The sequence below is a fragment of the Panthera leo genome, chromosome A1 (genome assembly GCF_018350215.1).
Source record: "Panthera leo isolate Ple1 chromosome A1, P.leo_Ple1_pat1.1, whole genome shotgun sequence".
In the NCBI taxonomy this organism is placed as follows: Eukaryota; Metazoa; Chordata; class Mammalia; order Carnivora; family Felidae; genus Panthera; species Panthera leo.
The window spans coordinates 193,133,933-193,152,909 of record NC_056679.1 but is presented as its reverse complement, the minus strand read 5'-3'; the positions used below and the strand labels follow the sequence as shown (position 1 = coordinate 193,152,909).

The 18,977-nt window shown below is 41.9% G+C and overlaps 1 protein-coding gene across 4 annotated transcripts in view; it reads left to right on the top strand.

Annotated features, from left to right (window-relative positions):
* Nucleotides 1–18,977, top strand: part of GRIA1 (glutamate ionotropic receptor AMPA type subunit 1) — a 302,080-nt gene that overhangs the window by 239,514 nt on the left and 43,589 nt on the right. The window lies entirely within an intron of this gene.

Below are 18,977 nucleotides of genomic sequence, written 5' to 3'. Positions count from 1 at the left end.
ACCCACACAACTCACACAATTAATAAGTCACTCTGACTAAAAACCGAGTCAATTACGGTTCTATCCCGCCAAAGCAATAGAGTTTACAGTCAAAGATTTGCCTTCTAAAACCTAGCTCCGACATTAATTTTGAGGGTGACTTTGGCAAAATCATTTAATCTCTCTGAACCTCAGCCTGGTTTTCCTCACTTGTAAAATAATCAGGACGACCTTGACAATCCCCAAGGTACCTTCTGGCACTTGTGTCTCTGATTCTAACTTGTGATATCAGAACTTCAAATTCTCTCATTTGTAAAGAGTGTTTTGATTTTCAAAGTGCAGTCATCTATTATTGTATTTGATCTTTACAACAACCATGAGGCAGGCAAGCATTATTCCCTCTCTTGTGTTTTATATACAGATGGGGGAAAAGACTTGAAATGAATTAGGTACCTTGTCCATGGTTAACACAGCTACTCCCTAGTCAACTGCTCTAATATACCAGGTACCTCTCCTCCTCCTTTATCTCAGGCACTTCCCCCCCCCCGCCCGAGGCCTACCCCAGTTTTCATTCCCAGATTCCCAGGGATATTTTCATTACTAATTTACATGCTAACTGCTAAGAAACTACAGGAAGGGTGTGTACATGGGCCCCCAGCACCATCAGGGTGCTAAACAGGGGTTGAGGGACTGGAGCAGGACCCCATCTCCCCAGGAACACACCCAAGGAATGGGAACTAAGGCTGAGTGCCCATCCAGACAGGATGCAGAAAGAAGAAACAGTGGATTTTCCTGCAGGCTGGGAAGTGCAAGGTTGTAGATGTCATTATCCGTGGCTGTGTGATAGCGGGGATTCTACAATTGTGAGAAAGATTCTACTAGAATATTTGCTTCTTCCTGGGGCCTCCCTATCTCAGAAGATGTCACCATTCTCTTCTGAGATACATTTTTTAAAGTTTTTATTTTAATTCCAATTAGTTGACATAAAGTATAATATTAGTTGCAGGTGTACAATATAGTAATTTAACACTTCCTTAAATCACCCTGTGCTCATCATTACAAGTGCACTCCTTAATCCCCATCTGCCCCCGCCCCCCCGCAACCATCACATTGTTCTTTATAATTAAGAATCCGTTTCTTGCTTTGTCTCTTTCTCTCTCTTTCTCTCATTTTTTTTCCCTTTTGTTTATTTGTTCTTAAATTCCTTCTGAGATGCCTTAACCAGAAACCTAGTAGATAAGAGGAGGGAGAGAGGATAACCTAGGGATTCGAAGGCGAACTCTGACTCAGGCTACCCGTGTGTTGATGGGAACACACCTAACCTTGACAAGTTTCCCCATTCATAAAATGGAGCTAAATACTACTTTCCTCATAGTGTACGATGAGGAATAAATATAAACATCTTGTAAAATGGCTGGCACAAAATAGTCAATCAAAAAATAAAGCCTTCAAAAATCAGTGAGGCCTCTCCTTCACCCTCTGTGTTCAATGAGTCTTCACACAGAGATTCCACCTACTAAATCTACGTAAGTCTCCCCACATTCTTTCCACCCTTGCTGCTACTGTGTGTCCGCATACTCATCACCTCTGATCTGGGCTCCTGCAGTATTGCTGATTCATCTCCATGCTGCCATTCTTTTTTTTTTTTTTTTTGAGAGGTAGATAGAGCGTAAGTCAGGGAGGGGCAGAGAGAAGAGGGAGACACAGAGTCCAAAGCAGGCTCCAGGCTCTGAGCTGTCAGCACTGAGCCAACACGGGGCTCAAACCCACAAACTGTGAGATCATGACCTGAGCCGAAGTCAAACTCTTAACCCAGTGAGCCACCCAGGTGCCCCACCATGCTCTCATTCTTCCTGCCACCTCACCCTAATCCATTCTCCACTCTGCAAGGTAAAGCAATTTCTCACAACATATGGGTTGTTCATGTTGCCCCCTGCTTTCCATCCCTCACTGTCTTTCTGCCAGTGTCCTTCTGGTATTCCAGGACCCTGCACAGCCTCCTCATTGGCCTCATTTCCTACTACCCTGCACCCTCCCCACCAGGGCCCCTACTGTATTTTTCTACTGTTCCTCTGTGGAGGGAACCACTGATCTCTTTTACTCCCATATCTTTGTTTTTTATTGTTTTCTTCTGCCTGTTACAACCTTCCCTATAATACAACTTTTCCTGGTGAATTCATTCTTTAGGTCTTAGTTGGTCCTTTCTCTGGTAAGCCTGGGAAGTGTCATCAGCACATGGCCTGGCACAAAGAAGGTACTTAATATCTGTCAAGTAAATGGCAAGGAGTGACAGCATCAAAGTCAATTCAATCTTGACTCCTTAAACTGCTGCTGCCTGAGGATAAGCTGGGCTCTCAGTCTGGGCCAGAATTCAGTTTCTAGGTTATGTCAGAACCCAGAGCTGTGAGATGTAAAATAATGGAGGCCCTTCCTTGACATTCCTACACATGCAGTAAATGACAAGCAATCTTCTCAGCCCCCCGAGGCCAGACCGGTACCTAAGACACATGTTCTCCCCTCTTACTCTTTTCCCCACTTCATCTTCCTTCTCACAGACTTCTCTTTCTCACCTAAACCCAACCAGTGAGACACATGATGTCTCTTATGAGAAGAAGTTTTTTCACATCTCTAGAAAATTCTTTTCTAATCTCCCATTGCTTTGAAACCTTGAGTTTTCATGGCTGCTAATTAGAACTGTCAGTTTAGTATAAGTCACTGGAAGAAGTAGAATCCCTTGGAAAGAAAAAAAAGAGACTAAGAAGTTACCTCAGCAATTTTCAGAGTGATTTATGAGGTGTATTGTTGATGCTCTTATTAATTTCTTTTTCAAATATATGATGATAGAGAGTTAGTGTTGTCTATAATAACCCAGCAAAGCACATGCAAATCCCTATTAATACACTAGTCCTAGGAACATACACGGGGATATAAGCAAAGAACAAATGTTTGGCATCTGAAGTAAATTTTGTTTTCAATTTTGTGTTCAATCCAAGGAACATTTGTTGAGTGCCTAATACATGAGGGGTTGTAAAGGAATCAAAGCTGAAGGTCCTACCCCTGTCCTCTAGTTGCTTATGATCTAGTTGGGCAGGGGTGGAGGAGTACAACTCTAAAAACAGGTAACACAAGAGGCATAGAGAGAGAAAGGATGCAGGTATGGAAGACTGGAAGGAGAACTGGGCACAGTAATGGACAGTAAGCATGAAGGCAGGCACTGAGGCAAGCTTGTCATCTGCTGCATCCCCAGCCCAGTGTCAGGTATAGATCAGCATTTGACAGAGTTGCAGCAGGGATGAAACAAGGACAGTTGGATCCGAGTTTCATCCCTGCCACTTAGAAAATATCTGGCCAATCACTCTCTTTTCTGAGACTCAAGCTCTTCATCAGGAAAAGGTGACTGTGAAAGGAAAACTTCTTACTAGGGGGCTGTAGTGGATTGAGAACTTGTGGTTGCCATGAATGCTGCCACTAGATATACCTAACTCCCTTCCTCTTATGCACAGAGTAGTATCACTCATCTCTTTCCATACTGATGCTAGGTGCTGCCATTTTATTTCAACTGGCCAATGAAATATGAGCAGAAAGGGCATGTGTCACTACTGGGAAAAAGCTTTAAGAGCCACTGTGAAACTAGGGATGTTCCAGACAACTGCTGCTTTGTTGGTCTTGGCCCTAGAGGGAGGGCGAGGGAAAAAGAACCCCCAACCAACCCACCGTATACATATGGGATGAACAAGAAATTCACCTGTAATATAACAAGTGTTGGCAAGGATGTGTGGAGAAATTGGGACCCTTGTACACTGTTGGTGGGAATTCAAAATGGTGTAGCCACTATGGAAAATGGCATGGAAGTTTCTCAAAAAATTAAAAGTAGAACTGCCGTATTATTCAGCAATCTTCCTTTGGGTATTTATTCCAAAGAATTGAAATCATGATCTGGAAGAGATATTAGCACTTTTCGTATTCTTTGCAGCACTCTTCACATAGCCAAGATACAGAACAACCTATGTGTCCATCAATAATGAATGAACAAAGGAAATGTGGTATATACATATAGTAGAATACTATTCATCCTTAAAAAGGGTGGAGGACATTCTGCAATATATGACAATAGCCATGAACCTTGAGGATATTGTGCTGAGAGAAAAAAGCTAGTCACAGGACAAATGTTGCATGATTCCATTTATATGAGGTGTCTTAATAGTCAGATACAAAGAAACACAGAATTGAATGGTAACTGCCAGAGGCTGAGGGGAGGGGAAAATCTGGACTTATTAATCAATGGGCATAAAGTTTCAGTGAAGCAAGATGAGTAAGTTCTAGAGATCAGCTGTATAACATTGTTAGTTAATACTGTTTTGTACACTTAATATTTTAAGAGAGTATATCCAATGTTGAATCTTCTTTTCATAATGAAATGATTTTTTTTTATAAAGAAGGAAATATATGTGGGCTATTTTAGCAAGGATTTGGGTATCTTTTGTTATCATAACGTATCACTGCATATAGAATTTAATAAAGAGAGAAAGCCCTTCATACAACCTAGAGTTTAAATAATATAAAAGCTAGCAAAGGGACAAAAGGGGATTGCATCTGTCTGAAAGAATTGGGAAAATCTTTTTGGAGATAATGTCATCTGAGATGGATTTTGAATTTTGGAAGGATATCTAAGGGTCACAGAGAGAGAGAGAGAGAGAAAGGGAGAAAGAAAGAAAGATGAGAGAGAGAGAGAGAGAGAGAGAGAGAGAGAGAAAGAAAGAAAGAAAGAAAGAAAGAAAGAAAGAAAGAGAAAGAGGGAAGGAGGGAAGGAAGGAAGGAAGGAGGAGAAAGAGAGAAGCAAGAAAATAAAAGGTATGCAAGAATGAAAGCACTCAGAATGGATAGGAAAGGTAAATGTAGCCAGAGCAGTTAATAACTAATAAAAATAGTAGTGAGGAAAAAATAGCATAGATTAGGCACTTACTATATGCTGGTCTCTGTCCTGCATACTTTACATGTATTTATTCTTCATCCCTATATCAGTTTCCATTATTGCCATAACAAAACACCACAGTCAAAAACAATACAGATTTATTTTCTTACAGCCCTGTTAAGCCAGAAATCCGGTATAAATTTCACTGGGCTAAAATAAAGTTTGTGGCAGAGCCATGTTCCTTTCTGGGGGCTCTAGGGCAAAATTCATTTCCTTGGTTATTCAAGCTGTTGGCAAATTTGAATTCCTGTGGTTATTGGACTAAGGCTCTTGTTTCTGAGGAAACAAGGGCTTGAGCTGAGGGCTCTTCCCAGCTCCCTCATTGCTTGGTTCAATGGCCTTCTTTCTTTATCAAAACCAGAAATGGAGGACCAAGTCATCTGACACCTTGAATCTCTCCTGGCTCTTTTTCTGCCTCATCTCTTTGAGCAACTCTTTACTTTTAAAGACCAATATGATTACATTGAGTCCACCTGGATAATCACCCTGCTTTAAGGTCCCTGACCTTAATTCTATCTGAGAAATGTCTCTTGCCTTCAATGTAACATACTCACAGGTTCTAGAAATTGGATCATGTATTTGGGAGACCAGTTTTCAGCACACCACATCCCATTTTGTAGGTAAGGAAACATGCTTAGTGTGGTTAGGTAGCTTATCCAAGGTCACCACCTAGTTCTTGGCATATGGCTTTTGTTCCCAGCTTTATAACCAACTTCATCCAGAAACCATAAAGGAGAAAAGTGGAGCGTGAGGCTAGAACAGAACAATGGGTTAAGGAGTTATTGTATCACCCTCAAGTGGCTGCCACAAGAGATGGTTTAAAGAAACAATTATACTTTAGTCTCCTATGCTGTCTAACAAATTACCACTTTATAGTTGAAAATAACACATATATTACCTCCCAGTTCTGTAGGGCAGAAGGCCAGTATCCTGTAACTTTCTCTCTGCTCCAGTTCTTACAAGACTGAAATGAAGGTGTTAATCAGTTGAGTTCTCATCTGGAACTCGGGGTCCTCTTCCAAATCCATTTCTGGTATGACCTGAATTCAATCCTTTGCAATTATAGGACCAAAATCCCCATTTGCTTGCTGGCTGTTAGGAGGGAGTCCTCTCAGCTTCCAGAGGCCACTCTCAGATCCTTGTCCCTTGGCCCCCTCCAACACAGCAATGGAGAACCAACCTCACATCAGTTCCCTTCCACGTCAGACTTCTTCTGTTTCCAGCTGGAGGAAACTCTCTTCTTCTATAGAACTTAATGAGATTATATTAGGGCCACCTAGATAATGTCCCTGTCTTAAGTTCAACTGATAGGTAAATTTAATTACATTTGCAAAATCCCTTTTGCAATGGAATATGACATGATCATAGGAATAACGTGGGAGAGAGAGGAAAATGGAGGTCCTGGAGCCATCTTAGAATTCTGCCCACTACACATCCCATGAATAATGGGACAAATAATACTATGCTCATTGAACATATGAGAAGCACAGAGGCAGATGCCAGGGTCCAGATTCTGGTGATGAGCAGAATGCCATGTCTGTTTGACAACTGAGGTAGATCATTTCCAGTCTCTTGAGGGTAAGGATGAAGTTGAATATTTCTTAGTGCCTCTTCCAACTTATGCATGGCCCAGAGCAAGCCCGTAACCAAATGCATCTCCATTTATGCCCCTGGTGAGAATTCCTGAGGGAAAAGGGGAAAAACCCAAAGTTAGTATTCCATATCTATAATAATTCGGGTAAACTTATGACAGAGATTCACTAAGAGTGGGAGTCTGTCTAAATTTGTGAGGACATCAGTGTTATATGATATTTTTAAAGAAACTCAGCTTTATTATTTTAACTTTATACAATAATTTGTTCTATGACAACCACTTTTCAGAGCAAAGATTCTGAGGGAACATGATTTTAGGACTATGTAAGAATTATGGATTTATCTGAGATACCAGTTGCTCAAAAATGGGTGCTTCTAAAGTTTTTGAAATCAGTTTATTAATTTGTGTAATACATGACTCCCTGTGTAATCATATTTTTGCTATTAATTAGCTCAAGAAATAATCTTCTCTATAGATAGCTCAGAGGAAAACATTACAAATTGCCTACGTATGGAGTTCCATGTTCACTCAACAAATATTGAGACTGTATTACATTCTAGGGAATTATGAGGAGCTCTAAAATCTCTCCAATGATTTAATAATCTATGGCAACAGTGAAAAAGAGCATAACAAGGAGTGGTATGGAGGGGAAAAGTAGAAGAGTTCAGAAAAATTAGAAGTTAAGGTAAGAAGCAGCAGGCAGGCTTCTCAGAAGAGGTGGCACTTGGAGCTGGACTTCTAAATTTTAAATTCAAAGCCCATGCCCTGGCTTCAGAGGCTCTGCTTGATCTAGTCCTTGCCTCATTCTCCATACTCCCCCTATACTGCAAATTACCTTGAACACATGAAGCCGTTTCCTGCCTCAGAGCCTTTGCTCTTCCTATTTCCTCTGTCTGTAATGTTGTTCTTCAGATTCTGTCACACATCTAGATCATTCTCAACCTTCAGCTCTCAGCTTAAAAATTAACCCCTCAGAGAGACTTTTCTCACTTCCTGTCTATACTGATCCCTTTTTCCCTCTTCCTGACTCCTTACCAGTCACCAAGTTAGTGATAAAAGAATACAACAATACTAAAAGACAGACAGGAGAAGGCATTGCTGCTATCTCCATTTTACAGTTGAGTGTGCCAGAACTCAGAGAGGCCAAGCCACTTCTCCAAGGTCACACAGCCAGTAGAGAAGATGCTGGGATTTGAACCCAGATTGTCTGATCTCACAGCCCGTAATTTTAACCAGTATGTCCCAGGTGTTCTTCATATTATAAACACTATTGGGGGTGGGGGTGGGGGTTGTCGGTGCAGTGTGCCTGGGTGGCTCAGGCAGTTGAGCATCCAACTCTTGATTTTGGCTCAGGTCATGATCCCAGGGTCCTAGGATGGAGCCCTACGTCAGGCTTCACACTGAGGGTGGAGCCTGCATAAGATTCTCTCTCTCTCTCTCTCTCTCTCTCTCTCTCTCTCTCTCTCCCTCTGCCCCTCTCCCCAACTTGCACTCTCTTCCTCTCTCTAAAATAAAAATTAAATAAATAAATAAGTACAAACCAAAAAAACCCACTGTGGGTATTCATTTAGAAAATCAGAAAATAGTAAAAGGTGGAAAAGAGAGAGAACCTATAATCCAGCCACTTGGATAACTCTTGTAATATCTTAGTTTACCTACTTCCAGACACTTTATCTCTTCCAAAGTTGATTTCAAATGGGGCCATATACCGACAGAAACATGAAAAGATGCTCAACATCACTGATCATCAGGAAAATACAAATCAGAACCACAGCAAGATACCGTCTACATGTCAGAATGGCTAAAATCAAAAAGACAAGAAATAACAAGTGTTGATAAGAATGTAGAGAAAAAGGAATGTTGGTGCACTATTGGTAGAATGCAAATAGGTGCAGCCACTGTGGAAGATAGCATGGCGGTTTTTCAAAAAATTAAAAACAGAGTTACCATATGATCCAGTAATTCTACTACTGGTTATGTACCCAAAGAATAGGAAAACACTAATTCAAAAAGATGCGTGCACCCCCATTTTTCTTGCAGCATTATTTATGATAGCCAAGATATGGGAGCAACCTAAGTGTCCACCGATGGATGGATAGATAGAATGGATAAAGAAGGAGTAGTATATATACAGTGAAATATTACTCGACCATAAAAAAGAAACAGATCTTATCCTTTGTAACATGGGTAAACCTAGAGGGTATTATGCTAAGTGAAATAAGTCAGAGAAAGACAAATACTGTAGGATTTCGCTTATATGTGGAATCGCAACAAATGAACAAACAGCAGAAACAGCCCCATGAATACAGAAAATAAGCCGATGGCTGCCAGAGGGGAGGGGCATGGGCAAAATGGGTGAAGGGGAGCGGGAGATACAGGCTTCCAGCAGTTGTGGAATGAACAAGTCATAGAAATGAAAAATGCAGCATAGGGGATAAAGTCAATGGTATTGTAGTAGCATTGTATGGTGGCAGATGGGAGCTACACATGTGGTAAGCATTGCATAACATAGAATTTTTGAATCGCTATGCCATACACCTGAAGTTAATGTAACATTATGTGTCAACTCTACTTCAATTTTTAAAAACGAACTAAATTCTTTCAAGACGAATCCATATAGTATAGCCTGCTTTGTAACCTGCTTTTTTCCACTTCACAGCACACTGAAATTTCCTTCCACATTATCTCTCATTTCTGAATAGTAGTGGCTGCCTCTACCAGGTGTCTACTCGGGTCCAGGTACCCCACTAGGCCCATTACACATCATCCTCCCAGTGCTTTTAGGTTGTTCCTGTTATCGTCCCCATTTCATAGATAGATGAGACTGAGGCTCAGCTATGTAAAATCACTTGCCCAAATCATATCCTTAATAAATGGCAGGGACAAGAGTAGGAGATCTATACAGTTTCTGATTTCCTACTTGGTAATTTTCTTCACTGTCCCAGAAAGGGCTGTGTTATCCCTTTGGTGAAATGACTGGGGGACTTGGGGTAAGAAGAGGATGAGCAGGTATTCCCTGCCTCTGGGGCTGCCCTGCCAGGTTGGCTGGGGGTATGTGGGAGGTGGGGTCTGAGTGTGCAGGGAACTGGGTAGGGTGAAAAGATACCTGGCAATAGAGGATTTTCAATTGGCTATTCTGAGTAAAATAACTCCTTTCAATACATGCCTTGTGCTGGAGCTAACCAAACATTAATTAAAGCAGAAGCATGTATTGTTATTTTTGCTCCCATTTGCTGATATTTTTAAAAAACCCACAACATTCCAACGCAAAGAACTTCAAATACTGGATATGTTAAGCCACAGACAACAACCCAGGCCCACATCTGGCACCCTGAGGCAGGGACCCAGGACCTCGGAACCCATCGTACTTCTGAAACCAGCTGGTGGATCAGCAGATAGTAGGAGCTCTAGGGAGGGCTTTGGATATAGGGAAACCATATGTTTTGGTATTATAGGCTAGCCAGCAGGCAGCTAGCTATAAAAAGAGAGTGGCTTCTTCTAAGAACTTAAACCCAAAAATATATGTGGAGGAAGTCTCATTTTAACACCAGTATGGTGCCAAATATTCCTTTGTGTCTAGGAACTGTGGGCAAGTGGTGTTTGGGACCTGAGAAGGTAAACCTTGAAAGAGAAGAGTGGTTGGCCCTGGTCCAAGCTACACCCACTTCCAGCGAATGAAATAACACCATTGGAATTTGATGGATTTGGGTTCACAATCAAGCTCCATCACCTGCTTGGTGACCTTAATTAAATTGTTTTGTCTCTCTGAACCTCTGTTTCCTCATTTGTCAAAAGGAGATATGTCTACCTGGGCTGAAGAGAGCAGTGAGGACTAAAAAAAAAATAGATGCCAAGTATCTTCTGCAGGATCCCCATGCAAAGGCCATAGAACAATGGCTGTTTGGGGCAAAGTGAAATTCTTGCTTGTTTACATTCTCATTCCACCTCCACACCAGAGCACAGGCTGTCCCTGCCCCCAGGAAATACCTTTCTTTAAATTTCAGAATGCTCAAAGCCAGCCTGCCCTGCATAGCCCTGTCAATGGCCCCTTTTCCATGCTGCCTTTCCAGATTTTTCCCAGTTAGGCATGGCTTTTCCTACCTCCGTACTTCCTTAGCACTTAGTCAGTGACTCCTTATGCTGTTCACCACAGCTCAGGCATCATAGTTGCTTCTGGTGGGTCCCATTCATTCTGTTAAATTGATTTCCTTGAGAAGAAACTTCTTGGTTATTTTTCATCAGGCTTTGTATATATTCAGTCCTCAATAATACCATGTAATTACTCAATTTATTCAGTATATGTTCATTGAGCACCTGCTTTATGCCAGGCACTGTGCTAGGCACAAGGGATATAGCAGTGAATGACACAGATAAGACCCCTGGCATCACTGAATTTACACTTTAGTGGAGAAAGACAGATAATAAATGAATAAATCAATTGATAAATACATAATTTATAGAAAGATCATTTCAGACTTTGATAAGTGCTATGAAAAAAGGAAATGAGGTGAGAGAGACATGGGTGGCAAAGACAATACCTAGAGGGGTGTCTGTGAGGAGGCGACGTATGAACATAAATCTAAAGGGTAGATAGAGGCATGTTTGGGACAATTGCAGAGAAGTGAATTCCAGGCAGAGGAAACAACTGTTGGAAAGGTCCCGAGATGGGAAAGAATTTGCTGTATTCTAGGAACTGCAAGATGGCCAGTGAGGCTGGGGCATGGCAATGACAGGAAAGGTGGTACAAGATGAAGTTGGAGATGGACCAGCTCAGGTTGACCCCAGCAGAGCATTTGGATGTTACTGTGACAAATTTTAACTGGGGTGAGGAACAACATGACTCTATTTACAGTTTTAAAAGATCCTCTGGCTGCTGTGTGTACATGGATTATACAAGGACCAGAGAAGCAGCAATGAAATGTGACACTGATTGATATCTAGTGCAGAGAATGTTATCTGCAACTATGGGCGTGATTGGATGGGAGGGACTGGATGTGGGGGTGAGATAAAGAGACAAGGCAGAAATGTCTCCCTGGTATTAGGTTTGAACGGCCAGATGGACAGTTATGTCACTTCCTGAGATGAGGAAGGCGAAGAATTCGTCAGTAATGTTGTACTGATTTGGGGCTTTTTGGTGGACATTCATTAAGAATTTTGTGTTAGATATTTCAGGTTTGAGGTGTCAAGGAGGCAGTTAGATACACATGTTAAAGGTTGGGAGAGGGCCTGGAGATTTAAATTTGGGAGTGGTCAGCATCTATGAATAAAGGACTTGGACTGGAGGAGGTCAGCTGGGGCAAGATGGTAGGCGGTTATAGTAACAGGGCTGAGACCCGAGCTTTGGGAACAGAAAGAGCTTAATATTGGGAAGAAAGGAAGAACCAACAACAACAAAAAGACTAAGAAGGAGTAAACTGAGAGATAGGAGGAGACTGAGGAAAGAATGGACCTAGAAGCTAAGAGGAGTGTTTCTAGAAGAAATCATCGAATAATCACCATTATTACAGATGACATCTTGAGCCCTGCTCTGTCTGTGCAAGACATGACTTACTCCTGGAATTCTTACCATCCATGAGATGGATATCATTATCCCCATTTTCAGGTGTGAAAACTGAGACTCAGAGTGAACCAATGAATCAGTACATTTTTAAGAATAACTGAACTCATTTACATCCATTCTTTTGCAAACTGCACCCGTGCGACACTCCCATAGCCTACCTAAATGGAAAACAATTTTCCATTTTGAAACATAGCTCTGCATGTGCTGCAAACTTAGAGCTTGTTGTCCAGCCCCCAGCTTCCCACCCCTGGGAGTCACCACAGGAGTCCAAGGCCCACCCTGCTGCCACAGTGTTAGAACACAGTGGCCAGCAGCTGGGGAAATTAAAACGAGTCACTTCTGCTGTGCCAGGGAAGTGCTGGGTGATTTGCAGCTGGTGACAAATGGATGATTTGCCGTCCAAACATAGCGCCTCAGATTAAGTGGCCTCACGAATAAAATTCTTGCATTTGACCAGAGCTATTTACCCTGGTCTGGGAACCTTCATACCTGATCCCCAGTAAGCCTCTCTCCGAACATAGCTCAGCTCAGTAATTAGCCAAGATGGACATTTGTTTCTCCCACTAATTTAGAGGCAGGCCATCTGAGTTTCTGCCTTCACACCCATGTTTTCATTACTTTTTTTTTATTTAAAAAAATTTTTTTAATGTTTATTTTTGAGACAGAGAGAGACACAGCAGGAGCAGGGAAGGAGCAGAAAGAGAAGGAGACACAGAATGTGAAGCAGGCTCCAGGCTCTGAGCTGTCAGCACAGAGCCCAACACGGGGCTCGAACTCACGAACTGTGAGATCATGACCTGAGCCGAAGTCGGACGCTCAACTGACTGAGCCACCCAGGCGCCCCTCATTACTTTTTAAAAATAGCCATTGGAAGCAGATGACAAAGGGAAATAGGTTGAACTCAGTGACCTCTTGAGCTTGGCTGAATGAAGGCACACAGGAAGTGTCCCTTCTGTCTCCTTCCTCTTGGGGATGACAGGAAATGCTTTTGAAATGAAGAATGTCCATATCCAACTCCTTGTCAGAATTGTCCCAGAGAGTAGGTTGACAGGATCGAATGTTGATTGCTTTTTAACGACTTTCCATTCCCCACATTGGTCTCAAGGATCTGATTTCCTAAAGTCCCTGGCCATGGCATATACTCCCTTACCTCCAAGCAGGCTATTGCTCCTTGCGCTATGTGAAGACCTCCATCCTGAAATGCTTACTCTATGCCAGGCACTGTGCTACATCCTTCATTTGTATTTTCATGTTTAATTCTTAAAAACACCATGAGTACAATTACTTCATTTTGTAAAGAAACAAGCACAAAGAGATTCAGTGACTTGCCCAAAGTCATACAACCAGTAAGTAATGAGACAAGATTCCATCCTGCTTTATCTGACCCCTGGGCCCATTCTCCTCACCAATGCCCTCTACTTTCTCCTTGAGGATAGCACAAAAGTCATTATCAAATGAATCATTGCAATATTTTATCTGGATGTTTACCTGGAGGGACTAATAACTAGATAGATGGTAATATATTTCTTGACTACTGTAGCATACTCACTTAAATCAAAAGTCTCTGACATTCACAATAGGATTAAGGGCAGGAGTCAGCAAACTGTGGCCCACAGACCAAAACCAGCCTGCTGTGTGTTTTTATGATTAATTTTTTTTGAATACAGTCATGTGCATATGTTTATGTATTGTCTATGGCTGTTTTCATACTACAACAACAGAGATGAGTAGTACATGAAGCCCACAAAGCCTGAAATATTTACTACCTGGACTTTTACAGAAAACGTTTGCCTATCCCTGGTCTAGAATGACAAATCTAAGCTGAGAGATTATAAAATAAATAAATAAATAAATAAATAAATAAATAAATAAATAAATAAATAAATAAAGGCCTACAGTGAATCCTAATGCATGAACAGGACAGGAAATATCCATCAGAAGCAGAGAATGATCACATCAGAGCCTTACTGTCTTCTATTAGCATCACATTTAATAATATATGCAGTGTCTTATTAACAAAAGTAAAAACCATCATTTACAAGAAGAGACAGCTTATTGCCAGCATCAAGAGCATGTCAGAGTCCATTCACCCAGTAGGCATGAATTGCCATTTGAGCGTTGTCCTCTTCCACAGCCCCTGCTCCCGTGGATCACCAGACCCTGTCACTTTGATCTCTTCATGCAGCCTGCCCCTCCCAATTTCCATGGGCTCTGTTTTAGCAAGTTCAACCAAGCATCACCCCTGTTCATCAATAATACTATAAGTAATAATCATTATAGCATCTTTAAAAAATCACTACAGCAGCATGGTTAGAATTGTAATAGGAGAAGGATTATGGTGTGATGGGGAGCAGAAGGGGTTGCTTAGAGCTCTGCTTGCAATGACTGGGGAGTTGAAGAAGAGATAATATTCCACTCACCTCCTCTTTTTACCTCTAGCTACTGAGCCTTCTCCTACTACTGTACCTATTCTGCTTAACAGTCTCTTACTTATACTCCAAAATCAAGCACAAGTTTCTCTTCCTCTGATAACTGTCCCTGACACCTGCCAGCAGAGTGATTATCAAGTCTTTCTGTGTCCCCTTAGTACTACTTTCTTACTTGTCACATAATTAAGAGAGTACTATAATTACCATTTATGACATTAATATAAGATGGTGATAGTTCTACTGAGTGCTTACTATGCTTCAAACACTGTGCTAAACATTTGGCAGAGAATCAGGGTGTTGGACCCCACAGCCTGTGTTTTAATCACTAGGCTACACTGCCCTCCCATCTTCTGCATGGAAGGCAGAGACTATTGTGTATTCACTTTTTTTAAAGTTTATTTATTTATTTTGAGAGAGAGAGAGAGAGAGAGAGAGAGAGAGAACACACATGCATCAGCAGGGAAGGGACAGAGAGAGGGAGAGAAAGAATCCCAAGCAGGCTCCATGCTGTCAGTTCAGAGCCTGATGCAGGGTTTGATCCCATGAACCATGATATCATGACCTGAGCTGAAATCTAGACACTCAACCAACTGAGGCAGCCAGGCACCCCATGGTATATTCACTTTTATCTCTGCAATGCCCAACAGTGCCGCCATACAAGTAATGTTTATAAAATGAATGGATAAATAGTATGGCACACATTTCTAAAGATACCTATCCCTTGGTCATTCAAACACTAATTAGGTACTACTGTGAAGAGATTTTATAGGTATAATTTGAAGTCCCAAATCAGTTGATTTTAAGGTACAGATATTTTTCCAGGTGGACCTGACCCAAACAGATGAGCCCTTTAGAAAAAGAGAGTTTTCTCCAACTAGTGGAAGTCAGAGAGGTTCAAAGAATAAGAGGGATTGCTACACTATTGCTGGCTTGAAGATAGAGGAGACAGGTGATGCAGAATGCTGGCAACCTCTAGAAGCTGAGACAGCTTCGGGTGGACAGCCAGCCAGAAAACAATGACTTTGGTCCCATGACCACAGGGAGGTGAACACTGCAAACAACCAGTGAGGTTGTTCAACCCAAACTCCAGATAAGAACCATAGCCCCAGCCAATACCATGATTTCAGCTTGGTGAGACCTTAGTGGAGAATCTAGATACCCCGACCCAGACTTCTGATCTACGGAAATATGAGACAATGAATGAGTGCTATTAGAAGACACTAAGTTTGTGGTGATTTGTTATGCAGTGATAGAAAACAAATACAAATAGGTTTCCAATTCTCTGGAGATGCTGGTGGTCAGACTCCTTTCTGTAGCTCCCAAATGTCCCACTGAGCTTTACAAGAAGTGAATCATGGCTGTGATCCAACATCAGGGAGATGACATGGGTTGAGGAAGTCTGTGCTCACTACAAATGAATCAGAATCTGGTGAAGGAGGTAATGTTCTACAGTGGGTAGACTTCTGGACAAGAAAGATGAAGTCCTGGTTCCTAGTCCTAGATTTGCTAATGGCTCACTACATGACCCTGGATAAGTCACCTGATGTCATGTAACTGCAGATCTTTCATCTGTAAAATGGGGATATTCATCCCTCTCCCATCCATTTCATAGTACTGTAAATGATGATTGAGTAAGATAAAGAGCCCAACAAGCCATATAAGTTGTGACCAATTCTAGAGGAACATAGGGATTCCTCAGTGGCTTAGGGACTTTAGGGAAGAGCTGTGCCAAGTTATAAGACTAATAAAATTCAGGTGATGAGGCATACCTCCACGGGCCAGATAACAGTTGTTCTTCCCTACTAAGGAATTTATCCTATAGCTCCCTAGGAGAATAATTATCACAAAAATAATGCCTCATGTTTCAACAGCACTTTTCAAAGACTTTTCCCTGTGCTATTTTAATTCCAATAACTTGTATCAGTTACAGGAAAAGAATCAACTAAGTCTAGTTCTGAAAGTTTTGGTTTCTCACCATGACATAGAGTTAGTCTCACCCATTACACAGAAGAGAAGACAGAGGCCCAGCTGGGCAGGCAACTTGCCAAGGTTATGGGGCTGGTCAGTGAAAGAGCAAAGACACTCATTCCCAGTCTTGGCCTCCAATAACTCCATCTCCCTACTTTTGGTATGGAACTGGGAAAATGCAGAGTTCTTAGACAAGAGGCCCAGCTTAGCCTGTACCAGGTCTGAACTGAAGAAGGATGGTGTTTTACACTCAGGTTCCTATCACATGGATCAGATGCAAATGAAGCATTGGAATTATGTCACATTTTGAGGAGCCTCTTCCCCCAACCTTCCAGTTATGCTACAGATGACACTTACTGGCTGTTAAACAACAGACTCCTTCTTTGGTATCTTTATTAAATAGGTGGGGATGTGGGAAATAGTGTGCAGGGTAAGCTGCTCTCAATGCCTAGCAGATAAATATTAATTAAAGAAGAACAGGAAAGAAGGATCCATTGACTTGGAACTTTCTTGGGAGGGTTTTGAGTTTCACTAGATGATCCCCAACTTGGGATACTTTAGCTGGGTCTCTCAGTTCAGTAATGTTGGAAAAGGAAATAGCCATCCTGAACACTTGGTTTGAGGCTGTTACTCCAGACATCCTGGGCTATAAGCAAGTTTGAATTCTCCTGGCCCTGAAAAATATTCCTGGTCTCTAGAATCCAATGTGAATAGAGTTGGCAGGTTATGAGAGAGGTGATATTCATGCATTCACTTGTTATTGAGGCCCACTCTGTGCTAGGTGCTATAAGATTCTTTACTCTCATGGAGCTTATGATCTAGGGGAATGATAGTCAACAAACACACAGAGATCCAATTTCAATGACAATGTGAGCTACATGAGGCTCTGAGATTCTTAAGCCTGAATGCTGAAAAAGTGCTAGGTGGGTTGAGGTCTGAAGGATGAATAGGGTTGAAACAATGATGGGGGTGGGAGTGGGGGCAAGAGTGGCATGTGATAAGGGTATGAGACTTTTGAATAGAAAGAACCAAACAAAGCCCAGTGTGACCAGAGTACAGAAAGCATGTTGTGGACACACTGGTGAGCAGGCCAGGGGCCAGACCACATGGGACCTTGATGGTCACCAAGGAGTTTGAATTTTATTCCAAGTGTAAGAGAAAGGCTTTCATGGATTTTAAGCAAAGAAGCAACATAATACAATTCACGTTTTTAAAAAGACCACTCAAACTGATTCAGCAGAGCAGTGGAAGGAGGGGCTGCATGGAGGGAAGTCTAGTTTAGATGCTACTGTGGTCACCCAGAGTTGGGAAAAGAGTAGCATCTTCACACAGCCCCAGGACACTGATATTTGCCACCTCCTAAGGTGAAAAGAAGATCCTGTGATTTTGAGTACATATGTGTACTACCCCTAGGGCATGGAGAGAATAAGTTTGCCTCTTTGTATCTCATTTTGCTTGACTGCCCAATGGAAGCCATGCATCCTGGTCTACCTAGTTATCATTTCAAATCACAGAAAGGGAGAGATGGGAGGAGTAAGAGAGAAAGCTGGCCCTGTGTAATATATGACCCTCTGTGTAGACATGTCTCCAGCACGTCGTACCCTGGGGACTAAGAGTAGGCACCAACACAGCTTCTTTGTGAATGGCCCACCAAGTGAACATCTTCAGAAATGGGGAAACCCACTCTCACCCTCAGAATAGCCAACTCATTGTTGCACCACCCTACCTATCAAATACCCACTCCTTGTATTGCTAAAACACTTGTACCAAATGCTCCTAAATTGGGTCTCATGGCAGCAGCCTCCTATCAATCCTTCAGGGAACACCTCTCTCCAAGTCTTTTTTTCTGGTTCCCTCCTCCTGCAGCCATTCTTCACAGGGCATAGCTTTGCTCCACTCTCCTGATCTCATTCCTTTGAACAAATTTCCTCTTATTTCCTCTTTTAATAGGAAGCATCTAAGAACATTATTTTCCATATAGCAAGCAACAACAAATATTTGCTGAATTTTTTGAAGTGAGCACTGTCTGCCTAGAATCAAAAGGAGCCTGTAAGACATGCAAACAAAGTGGGACACACAGGAACATGGGAATAACACAGAGAAGGTCCGGTAGGGTTTTCAGAGCATTGTGGGACAATCAAGCAAGCTAGCAGGCCTGGGTTCTGCTCCTGAGTCAGTGTGATTTGAGACTCGAATTTATCTGTAAAACTTATAGGTTGTATTGGTGATTTCTTTGGTGGTTAAGTATTAAGTTTTAGTTAAGCACTGTCACCTACTGAAAGCTCTGAGCTTAAGGCTGTCAAGGCACATGTTAGAAAGGATGTACAATTATAGTAGTGTCAGGATGACACTTACTTAACAAATCAAGCTGGATGGAAAGAAAAATAGAATGCAAGCAACTTTATCACTGTATGATTCAGTATGATTTGATGCCCTGTATGTCCACCATACCACATCATATGACATCAACATCAG